Source organism: Lethenteron reissneri, chromosome 57 (assembly GCF_015708825.2).
Source record: "Lethenteron reissneri isolate LAM-NWPU_2019-01 chromosome 57, ASM1570882v1, whole genome shotgun sequence".
Classification (NCBI taxonomy): Eukaryota; Metazoa; Chordata; class Hyperoartia; order Petromyzontiformes; family Petromyzontidae; genus Lethenteron; species Lethenteron reissneri.
This window is the reverse complement of record NC_083835.1, coordinates 3,200,223-3,212,863: the sequence shown is the minus strand read 5'-3', so window position 1 is coordinate 3,212,863 and position 12,641 is coordinate 3,200,223. Positions and strand designations below refer to the sequence as shown.

Genomic DNA, 12,641 nt, shown 5'->3' with positions numbered 1-12,641 from the left:
TGTGCTCTTTATTATAGACTTTCATGTGCTGAATTCAAATATGACAATTAAATCAACTGATTGGCTACTGTTCCCGAGATATTTAAGTTTTTACATTTTACGTCTATGTATATTGTGTAGATAGTAGAGCTTAACTCGTAAATTGTAAGCCTCGGTCTTTTCATGTGTTTATGGTTGCTTTACATGACAATATGTCACCTGTCCTGTTCATGTAACACTTTAAAAATCAGCAAAAGGGTTAAAAAAAATTGTATCATGAAACAAAAGTAAAAAAAAAACTATTACGTAAAAAAGTACATAGTTTAGCCGTTATTCAGTGTCTACTCGGCGCTTCTCGGCTTGTCTCTTGTATTCATTAAATTGAGCGTCTTTTGTCACTGTCCAGAAATAGTCTGCAAGCATTGATGGGCTCCATTCGCCCCGAGAGCGTTTCTCCATTGTCGCAAAGTCCTGGTGGCATCGCTCGCCACGCTCGTCGCTCGCTGCTCTGCAGTTCGGTGCGGAAAAGTCTAGATGAGAGTGCAAAACATGTATCTTTACTGACATGTTGCAAACAAGGCTTTTGTATGCTTTGAAGAGGGTTTTCACCAACTCCCTGTCGTTGCCTGCCTTGTTGTTCACAAGAAAATGTGTTGCCACTAATTGGAAAGCTTTCCATGCCGTCTTTTCCTTGCCACGCAGAGTGCACTGTCAAATGCATCATCTCGAAAAAGTTCATGAATTTGAGGACCAACAAAGGCACGTTTTTTTTTATCTTAGTTTCACTTAACCTTGGACATTTTCCACGGAGGTGCTTGAAAGCTGCGTGTGTCTTGTCCATGGCTTTGATGAAGTTCTTCGTCAGACCCAGCTTGATGTGTAAGGATGGTAACAACATTTTCCTTGACTCAACAAGTGGTGGATGCTGAACAATTTTCCTCCCAGGCTCCAATGACTGTTGGAGTGGCCAATCTATCTTGATGTAGTGGGAATCTCTCGCAAGACTATCCCATTCGTAGAGAAATCAGCAGCAGTACTTTGTGTGTCCTGTCTGCAGACCAAGCAATAGAGCAACAACCTTCAAATCGCCACAAAGTTGCCACTGATGTTGGTCATAGTTTATGTACCCCAAAAGTTGTTTCGTGTTGTAATAGGTTTATTTCATATGGACTGCATAACCAACTGGAATTGATGGCAAAACATTGCCATTATGCAGCAAAAGAGCTGGAAGGCTCATCTTCGATTAATCAATGAAGAGTCTCCACTCATCTGGATCATGAACGATGTTGAGGGCTGCCATCAAACCATCGATTTTGTTGCAGGCTACACGATCACCTTCGATGAAGAAAAATGGGACAAGATCCTTTTCCCGGTCACATGGAAACCATAACATCACCTGCCAGGAGATTCCACTGCTGCAATCTGGAGCCCAACAGCTCTGCCTTACTCTTGATTAGTTCCAAATCCCTGACAAGGTCTTTCAGTTCACCTTGTGGTATGAGATGTGGTTCAGAGATGGAGGATGGGAGAACATCTGGGTCATGTGACCTTGATAGTTCAGAACCAGAAGTTTCATCCTCTTCCTCGTCTGACTCAAGTGAGAATGATTCTGGTGCATCAGGAACCGACATTCCTTCTCCGTGGGGTACTGGGCGTATAGCTGATGGAATGTTTGGATAATGCACAGTCCACTTTTTCTTGACACACCTTTCCCAACTGGAGGCGGCATGCAGAAGTAAAAATTGCTGATACGATCTGTTGGTTCTCTCCAAATCATTGGCACTGCAAAAGGCAATGAGTTCATTTTCCTGTTAAACCACTGGCGAACATTTGTTGCACAAGTGTTGCAGCATATGTGTGGGGCCCACATCTTGTCCCGATCTCCAATTTTGCAGCCAAAATAAAGGTGATAGACTTTCTTAACCATAGTGGTTATACTGTGCTTTTGTGATGCAAAAGTCACTTCACCACAAACACAGCAGAAGTTATCTGTTTTGTTCACACAAGTACGAGGCATCTCTGCTCACTTTGGCTAAACAGAAATGTGTCCCTTTGCAAATTCAAACACTGACAATAAGAGAGCACGACACTGTATAATTTCTAGAGCTGATATAGGGCAATTTGTTCAGCAGATGGGTGTAAGCCTCGTTATGATTGCGTCATCTTTGACTTCTAGGAATAACATGATGCAATTCATATCATGTATGACACATTCTGATTTAAAGCTTTCGTGACTGCAGGGATTCATCTTCTTGGTTCTTTCGGTAAAGTCACGTAGAAGGGAAATAATACAATAATAAAAGTGAGAATTGTATTTTATTATGTTTTATTTTTATTATTTTATTAAGGTGCAACGTTAAATAAAGGCATTTTCATATTTAAAAAAAGTTAAACCGCCTTTTAAATAAATGTTGTTGGTGTTCTTTTACACTGTTGTTGCAAACATATCTTGTTGTGGTCACCATGCGAAGGGAGTTGTGGTGCAAGGCACCCTCTGCCCCCCCTCCCCACGTTAATAATAGTTGTTCAACTTATGATGAATAATAGTTACGCGACTGGTGTGATGGCACCTGGGTCAATGAATCCACAGAGGCTACCAGTCGGCGCAGTGTTCACAGACCTCGTCAGACACCAGTCTGTCAATCAGCTCACTAAACAACCCACCCACCCACCCATCTCCCAGCAGAGATCAATATGCCCGTAAATTGTTTGTGAATCACACACGGGCGATCGATGCGTAAGTCTTTTATTTTATTACACGCCGACATCGATGTAGCTTAGGGAGGGGAGGGGGAGGAAATCAATGTTACATTTAAACTTAATTTGGAGCTTTCGTGAGTGCAGGGATTACTCTTTGGTTCTTTCGGTAAAGTCACGTATAAAGATAAAATAATAAATTAAATAATAGCATACGACTTTTCGATTTAAAGCTTTCGTGACTGCAGGGATTCATCTTCTTGGTTCTTTCGGTAAAGTCACGTAGAATGGAAATAATAAAATAATAAAAATAAAACATTAAATAATTCTCACGACGTTTCGGCCACAACGCAAGCAGCCGTCCTCAGGTGGAGAACAGGTCTGTCTTCTCGACGAAACGTCGTGAGAATTATTTTATTATGTTTTATTTTTATTATTTTATTATTTCCATTCTACGTGACTTTACCGAAAGAACCAAGAAGAAAAAAATAGCATACGGCGTTTCGATTGCAACACAAGCAATCGTCATCAGGTATAAATGAAATAGAAACACAAATCTAGTATACTTAGAAATGTAATGTAATACAACAGAGAGTCGGATTACATAACAGTCAACACCCTACCTGGTTGATTACGTTCTTCCTGAGAATGCTACATTTGAGAGAGAGAGAGAGATAAAACACAGAACCAGAGACATATAGACAGACATATAAGCAGACAGATATCACAGATATACATAGTGCCTATGTTTTTCTCTCTCTATCAGTCCCTCCAGAAAAACGCGGAGTTTTTTGGTGATTGTTGCGGGCAAAAATCGTTGATTATGCGGCACGTTTTCTTAAAAAATGCGATGGAATATGCGGGATATTTATGCAATTTTATGCGATTAAATTGCGGGAACTTGCAAAAACTGCGGTTTGATGAAAAAGAGAAAAAAAAGTGATTCCCCCAACACCCTATTCACTAGGCTACTACTTTAATGTAAAGAGTCATTTCTTATTACTTCCTATGATAAGCAAGCATACTACATCACAGAAAGTGCTGGGAATATTTAAGTTCTCATCTTGTTTTATTTCAGACCTTAACAAACAGATGGCTCAAACTTACAAAACATTGAGTCGAACAAGTTCTGTAGCTTTACTAAATGAATATGCTACAACTTCTGTAAAAATGAATAAATAAAATATTAAAAAATAAAATGTGTGCTTCTGTTTTACAGAGGTAGCTATACAAAACAGACATCTTCTGTTAAAATAAGTGTTTTCAGTGCACAGTAACGTAAGCAATACAGTAACAGTACAGTCTTACAGTAATGTAAATTTACATACTACTAACAAAAAGTGCAATCTTACAACTGTAATGAGTGACGTCACTTCATAACGTTCCCATGGCAACAGGGGAAATGGCTGCGCTTGTGTGAAGTAAACGCAACATTCTTCAACTTTCTGCTAAGATATATGTGACTTTTTGCAACGGAAATGCGGGGATTATGAAATCATGCAAGCCCGCATATTTTGCGCGCGGAAATCTGCAATTTATGCGGCGAAAGTGCGGCGTATTTGAAAAAACGCGCCCCCGCATAAATATGCGGACTTTGGCTGATTTTGCGTGGAATCTTGCGATCGCATAATCGCGTTTTTCTGGAGGGACTGCTCTATGTATCTCTGTGATATCTGTCTGCTTATATGTCTGTCTATATGTCTCTGGTTCTGTGTTTGATCTCTCTCTCAATGTTACATTTAGTTGGCTAAAGAATTGTTGTAATTTAAGTTTTGCGACTGAGCTATTACACCTCAACAAGGCTGGATTATCTTCTTGGTTCTTTCGGTAAAGTCACGTAGAAGGGAAGTAATAAAATAATAAGAATAAAACATGATAAAATAATTCTCACGACGTTTCGGCCACAACGCAAGCAGTCGTCCTCAGGTGAAGACCAGGTCTGTCGGGGAGACAGCGTCTGAATGAGTCTGAAGGCTGGATTATGGCCAGTGGGGCCTCGGACTGACAGGGGGCCTTATGAAGGAAGTTGAATGCCTGGGCTCTCAGTGCGCACAGCGCAAGCTGACCACTAGGCCCCTGGGTGCTTATTGCGTGAACTAACCACTAGGCCCCCCCCCAGACCCCTCAGCGCTTACAATGTGAGGGCCCCCAAATCCCTTGGTGTTTAAAACAGTGAGCTCAACACTAGGGCCCCTAGGCTCTTGGGGCTTAAAGCGTGAGTTGACCACTCGGGCTCCCAGGCACCTCGGTGTGTACATCGCAGAGGTCGCAACCAAGTACCCGATACCCGTACCCTACCCAATACCCGGCTACCCGTACCCGGCCGGCTTGTGCCCGCCCTCACAGTCGGCCATATTTGCGGAATACACCACGCCGCCGTTGACCCTGGCCATTGACCGAGCAACTCAACGTTCCTACCAGCTCCCTCCGCAGGAATGTGTTTTTCCCCTCCCCATCGATGGGGTGTGGCATATGTGCATCGTCTCCACCAAGTCATTTCACTGACTCATCAGAAACCTTTGTTGGTTGTTCAGCCAATGAAAAAAGATATTTTGAATGTCAAGCAACATACTTCTCTCTGTACCAGGTAGGTGTATAAGACATTTCTTGGTAGGAAAAGCCACAGACAGATTACTGTTTTCTTGCTTGGTATGCCACAGTAAATATATTCAGACTTTTTAATCTTTTTTCTAAAATAACAGCCTTTTTAAAGGCTATTTCAACAATCCCTCCTAAGGGCATTTATTTAACAGCCTTTTAAAAGGGTTAGGGTTATTTTGATTTACGTGCTTGTCTACTTTTTTCTTTTATCTACTCAAAGCTGCCTTTAGGTACGAGTAGACTATAAAATACTACCACTTAATTCTAGATTTTTCAGCTTTCGTGACTGTAAGGATTCATATTCTTAGGTTTTTTCGGTAAAGTCACGTAGGTAAAACATTAAAATTAATAAAAGTAAAATAAAATAAAAAATAAAAATCACGACGTTTCGGAGGCAACACAAGCTTCCGTCTTCAGCTGTATTGATACAGCTGTCGTGGCTGTGACGGTTCCACCTGAAGACGGAAGCTTGTGTTGCCTCCGAAACGTCGTGATTTTTATTTTTTATTTTATTTTACTTTTATTAATTTTAATGTTTTACCTACGTGACTTTACCGAAAAAACCTAAGAATATGATTATACTACCACTTGATTGTATTTTCCAACAACAGTATTTGAAGGGTGGTATATATTAATACAATTATTATTGAATAAGTATTGAGATATGCTATAAATATATTCATATAAATAGCATACTAGTTCTGAAAAATATGGACCACAAACGTTGGAATAGTGGTGCTTCCAAAAGGAAAGCCAAAAAAGAAAGGGAGGCAAGAGAGGCAGTGTTTCTTTCAAGTGTTCCACTCATGACTTACAGCTTTCGTGACTGCAGGAATTCATATTCTTTATGTTTAAGTCTTTCGGTAAAGTCACGTAGATAGTTCAAAAGAAAATAACAAAAAACTACGACATTTCGATCGCAACACAAGCCGTCGTCATAAAGAACGTCGTAGTTTAAAAAAAAATATTTTTTGCTATTTTCTTTGGACCTATCTCCGTGACTTTACCGAAAGCCCCAAAGAATATGTTCCACTCAATGGCAACGTCTTTCAAAAACCCTCTAATAGTAATAATGATGACAGCAGCACTATTGTCAGCTGTGAGGAAGGAACCAGCACTAGTTCAGTTTCCAGTCATGTTGTCACTCCCCCAGAGCCATCCTTTGAAGGTGAATCCTCAACAGCTAATGGTACACAAGAACCGTCATTTCCCCCTCAGGAGCAGTTGGGTAGTTCACAAAAATCAAATCAGCAACCAAGCAATTCCTGGTGCTATGAGGTCACTGACCCACCATTATGGCAAAGCACGTTCAGTGACATTGCTGAGTCGGTGCTTATTGAAAGAGGAGCAGTCCCCTTCCAAAACCGCAGTGAAAAATACCCAGCTTCAGTCCGAGGTAGATCGCTTGATGGAAAGACTAGAGGTTTCAACAATGAACTTCTGAACTGTATATTGCCAAAGGGGCAGAATGTTTCTATACAGTGGCTACTGTACTCACCCTCAACAGGTTGTGTGTGCACTGCTTTGCATGCAAACTGTTCTCCAGCGAGCTCGGTGGCTTTAGTTAGAGGTTTAGTGACTGGAAGCACTCTGAAAGAATAGGGGAGCACGAAAAGAGCGCAAAACACAGGTCACACATGCATGCCCTGCACCAGCGGACAAAGGACAATGCTATAGATGCATATCTGCATAGAAAAATGTTGATACTCCGACTGATGCTCCTACTGTTGTGGAGTGACTCATGCAGCCAGCTATGGCTGCAGAGTTTGGTGGTACATGTTGTTTACGTCGTTTATTGTGAAAATTCGGTGACAGTTCCTATGACCACTGTTTCATTGCTTTTATGGCTTTATTTTGGTGATTTTCGAAAAGTTTTTTGGTTTGGCCATGTTTGTTTGTTGTAGTGCAGAGTTAGACTGATGGCCTTAATCTAAGTTGTCTTGTGGTTGTTGTTGTTTGACTTGCATCCCACTGGGATTTTTGCACAGGGTTGGTGTACGGTGATTTTTCTGCAATATTTTGCTGCCTTTTCTTGGATTTTCTGTTTGCACATAGTCACTTTAAGATGATTTTTTGTTCATGTTTTTTTGTTTGTTGCGGTTGCACCCGATTCAAGAGCCGAATGGCTCACAGGGCTATACCTAATAAATGAACTTTGAAATATCGCATGCAGCAACTTGATGGGGAACGTAAATGCTGGAGGGACATTTCGAAAAGACTTGTAGCAGTGATAAAGTTCTTGGGTGAAAGAGGACTTGCGTTTAGGGGAGATGATGAACGGTTTGGGTCAACCAATAACGGTAATTTTCATGGCATCCTAGAATTGCTATAACAATTTGAGCCATTCTTAGCTGAACATACTAAAACGTTTGGCGGAAAAGGAAGAGGCACAGTGTTCTATTTGTTATCAACAATACGTGAGGAACTCATTGAACTAATAGGTCAGAAAACTCACCAAACAATAGCAGATGGGATTCGGGATGCCAAATTTCGGGACTGCAGTGATTCATATTCTTGGTTATTTTGGTAAAGTCACGTAGAAGGGAAATAATATTAATAATAAAATAATAAAACAATTAAATTCTCACGACGTTTCGACTGCGACACAAGCAATCATCATCAGGTGTGAAACCCACAGCAAGTAAATGTGATTGCTTGTGTTGCAATCGAAACGTCGTGAGAATGTTATTGTTTTTTTCCCTTCTACATGACTTTACCGAAAGAACCAAGAATATTTTTCAATAATTGTTGACGCCACCCCAGACCTGTCACATGTGGACCAATTTACGTTCATATTCCGGTTTGTAACAGCAGCGAGAATGTCGTGGAGCTATTCCTGGACTTTGAGCCAACTGAGAGCCACACTGGTAAAAGTTTAGCAGACTACGTATATAACCTCTTGTTGCAGCAGCTCTTTCTCCAGCCTCAGCAGTTCTCCGGCTGTGTTTGTCTCACCTGATGACGATTGCTTGTGTTGCGATCGAAACGTCGTGATCTATAACACTGGTCAACACACTTTTTCTGGCATAAGGTATTCCAGCGGGTTTAAGGTAATTTTGGGGTGCTGATTCCAAATCTGGCATCAGTTTTTGTCTATCACATCAGGTTTTTGAGAGATCAAATATTGCATTTTCAATAAAACTGCGGAAGAAAAATATTAAGTAAATGTGGATATCTACATAAATGATATTATAAACACACTATCCTAAAAATACAGCACCATATTATAACACTAAAGCAGTCACTGACTCGCAACAACTTGTGACAGGGTTAATTTCGGGTAAAATCAATGAAAATGGGGTATGCCGATAGCATAAAAATGAGATGTGATAGAGCAAATCTGAGATCAGATTTGGAATCAGCACCCTGAAATTTGTCTAAAACAGCTGCAAAAGTCCAGGCCAAAATTATTTTTTGTTGACCAGTGTTATTTTTCTACCTACATGACTTTACCGAAATAGCCAAAGAGTTTGGATTCCTCCAGTCACGAAAGCTTGTAATCAAGATTTAGCAGATTGTGTGACTTTGATGGTGGAAGGCCTTGGGTTGGACCTCTCAAACTGTAAAGGTCAGTCATATGACAATGCAAGCAACGTGTCAGGAGAATACAATGGCCTGCAGGCCCACCTGAAACCGAAAAAAACCCTCTGATAGAGTATGTGCCTTGCGCAGCACATTCACTTAACTTAGTTGGTGTTAACACCTTAGACGGCAGTAGCCCAGAGGCTGACGAGTTTTTAAACATGTTGCAGTCACTGTGCACATGTTGTTCTTCATCCACACACAGATGGGGGAAAGTCTTTCGGAAGACAGACGTCAAACTGACATTAAAATCGCTGTCCAGTACTCAGTGCTTAGGGCAGAGTCAACCAAGGCACTGTGGAGAAATTACACCCACATTAGAGAGGCCTTCGGTGGTATGTGCAATGATGGTAATGAGAAAAAAGATACTCGAATTGAGGCCGCTGGACTACGTGCTAAATTGGACACCTTAGAGGTGGTGTTCATGGCACATTTCTGGGACGTCAAACTTGACCGGTTCCAGACAAGTGACATTGACATCTCTGGAGCAGCACAGCTTTTGTCTTCGTTGAAAGATTTTGGAGTGGGACAGCGAGACCACTTTGAGGCTTTTGAAAGGGCAGCATTAAATGTGACAGGTGTCTCTCCGTCATATAAGCACGATTTTCAGCGGAAGAGGAAACGCTAAACATTTGCAGATAAGAGCTCAAAGCCAGGTGTGACACCTGAGGGGAGGAAGAAGTTGAAAATACAGACATTTTATGTGGTCATTGATAAGCTAGTGGCATGCCTTGAACATCGCTTGGACGCTTACAAGCGTTTGACAAGTCCCTTTGCAGTTCTGTTCATGTCAGATCAGGTGTCTAACAGTGATGTCATAGTGGTAAAGGTAAATGCACTCTCCGCTGTATATCCATCAGACCTGGACATGAACTTTGCCAACGAACTAATCCAATTCTCAAGTCTTCCATGTCTGACTCTGAGTGTGAGAAGTGCCCAACTAAATTTCTTGAGATGTTGCAGGCACTTCATCTGCAGTCCGTGTTCCCCAATGTGTTCGTGGCACTTCGGATTTGTCTAACTTTGCCAGTGACAAACTGCCAGGGTGAGCGGACATTTTCCCTTTTAGGCAGAATAAAAAATTATGAGCTGTGGAGTAGCGTGTTGCCAAACACGTCTCAGCTGACTGTCACTTACGTCAATAGAGTCAGACCTTGTCAGACAGCTAGATTATGATAATATACTGATGTAGATTATTTATCGAGGAGGAAGGCAAGAAAGACACCACTATAGTTTTTTTTTATTATTTTCTTTGGACTTATCTCCGTGACTTTACCGAAAGACCCAAAGAATATGTTCCACTCAATGGCAACTTCTTTAAAAAAACCCTCTGATAGTAATAATGATGACAGCAGCACTATTGTCAGCTGTCAGGAAGGTACTAGCACTAGTTCAGTTTCCAGTAATGTTGTCACTCCCCCAGAGCCATCCTTTGAAGGTGAACCCTCAGCAGCTAATGGTATAATACAAGAACCGTCATATCCCTCTCAGCAGCAGTTGGGCAGTTCACAAGAATCAAATCAGCAACCAAGCCATTCCTGGTGCTATGAGGTCACTGAACCTGCATTATGGCAAAGCACGTTCAGATTTTGATGATATACTGATGTAGATGATTTAGCGAGGAGGAAGGCAAGAAAGACACCAATATAGGACAGCGGGGGGAGGGGGGGGCCTCCACAAGACATGAGCCCAGGGGCCTCACGGGACCATGATGCGGCCCTGCACCTCAAGTGTTCACGAACACGTGTCACGCGTGTTGCAGCACTGTAAGTCGACGTATTAAAAAAAACAAAAATGTGAAGCATTGCCCGCGTGCTTAAAAGTACGCACGAAGCAGCAATTTCTCTCTCATCGATCGAGGCGAAACGCACCCATCCATCACGCGTGGCTATCGCGGCAACCCCCGCGGCATGAAAACGTGACAACATGCTTAAATCAAACGTTCTCCGTTTCGAATTCCACGCGTGGTCGTTTGCGCAAAAGGTAACGAACGACAACAATAAATTCGCAACACGTAAATAACCAAATTGTAATGAAAGTAAATTCTTGTACATACCTCTTCAAGTCGAAAAGCATTCGGCAACACAAAAAGAAAAAGCATTCAACGCGTTGTGAGAGTCACCGATCTTCGCACGCGCGAGGGAGAGGGGAGATGAATCAAAGGGAAAGTGAAAGCCACACAGCGGTTTGGCAAACATTTGATCAGAGGACCGATGATCAAGACTGAACGTCTCCGATGATGAAGAGAAGGAGAATAAGGAGAGGGAGGAGGAGGGTGAGGAGGAGAATGAGGAGGAACATGAGGAGGAGGAGGCTTTTAATTGGTGGACTGAGTGCACCATAAACTAGCAACAGCAATCAATCAGGTATTCGACTTCAGGCCCGCCGGGCAGCCCCGATCCTACAGACGGGGTTATTTTCCTTCTCTCGTCCTCCACCCCCACCAACCCCATCGGCTCAGTCTCCTCCTTCTCTCCACCAATGTCCCCTTACTCGTTTCACCACCGCTTCACTTCACCCCGCCTCTGCTGGGGCTTCTCAAACACTCACCACTTACCACCACCACCCTCCTGCCACTACTCACCTGATGTCACGTGGCCAGACACTCACCACTCACCACCCTGCACGACTCACCTGATGTCACGTGACCAGACACTCACCACTTACCACCCCCCCCCTGGCACTCCTCACCTGATGTCACGTGACCACTCACCACTCACCACCACCACCACTCCACTGCACTCGCCAAAGGCTGTACACCAGGAGGAGGTGAGCGCTTGTCAAACGTCAAAACTTCATTTCAAAAATCCCTCTTCATTCTAGATTTGAAGCTTTCGTGACTGCAAGGATTCATACTCTTAGTTTGTTCGGTAAAGTCACGTAGGTGAAAAATTAAATTAAAATTAATAAAAGTAATAATAGAAATAAAATAATTTAAAAATAACGACGACGGAGACTTGTGTTGCCTCCGAAACGTCGTGATTTTTTTATTATTTTATTTCTATTATTACTTTTATTAATTTTAATTTCATTTTTCACCTACGTGACTTTACCGAAAAAACAATGAGTATAAGCCCCTCTTCAGTCGGGCACAATTTTCTGCATCTGCAATTAGCGAGCGGAGAAGTCGCACTCCGTGTCACGACACCTCGACACACGAGACAGCTCAGCAAACGTTCACCCCGTTAGACTCAATCTCTGATCACCATCGGCCCGATCTTAAAGCATCATCTTTACTTTCGCTCTCTCTCTCTCTGTGTGTGGAGCAATTTGCTGCCGCAGCAATAAAACTGTTTTAAAAGTCAAAGTCTCTGTGTGTGTGTTTAACTTTACGCGGGCGACGTGCTTGATGGCGCGTTGCTTGCACTGCACGTGCCAATTGTGATGTTGTTCCACTCGAAAGCGTCAATAAAATTGGTTTTAAAAAATACAAAAGTAGAAAAAAAGTCTCGCTGTGTTCCTCTTTCTTCTCCGAGTGCTCAATCCACGCTGTGGCTCTCTCTTCTCACCCCCTTCATCGAAACAAACTTCACCCTCCACTCTTTGGTTCTTTCGATAAATGAAACTTAATAAATGAAACTTGAAAACTTGAAACTTCGATAAAGTCGCGTAGAAAGAAAATAAATTAAATAATAATAGAATACGACGTGTTTCTATTATTATGCTTCAAATCGCTTTAAACAATTGTCATTGTAGTGCGTATTTAATGTGGCGCTGTACTCTGATGTTGTAGGAGAAAACATTTATTAAAAAGTATATTTAATTAAGTAGAACGTGTTGTC

General features: G+C 42.0%; 1 protein-coding gene across 4 annotated transcripts in view; it reads right to left on the bottom strand.

Moving 5' to 3' along the window:
- LOC133357184 (high affinity choline transporter 1-like) overlaps window positions 1-11,669 on the bottom strand; it is a 54,078-nt gene extending 42,409 nt beyond the window's left edge. The window contains exon 1 of one of the 4 annotated variants that reach the window (XM_061575006.1): window positions 11,551-11,669. The gene's annotated coding sequence lies outside the window, so the exon portion shown is untranslated. Of the gene's footprint in view, window positions 1-6,775; window positions 6,793-10,915; window positions 11,264-11,550 lie in introns of those variants that run through there. The other 3 variants (XM_061575007.1, XM_061575005.1, XM_061575009.1) reach the window with 3 other exon arrangements.
- Window positions 11,670-12,641: the final 972 nt, after the last annotated feature.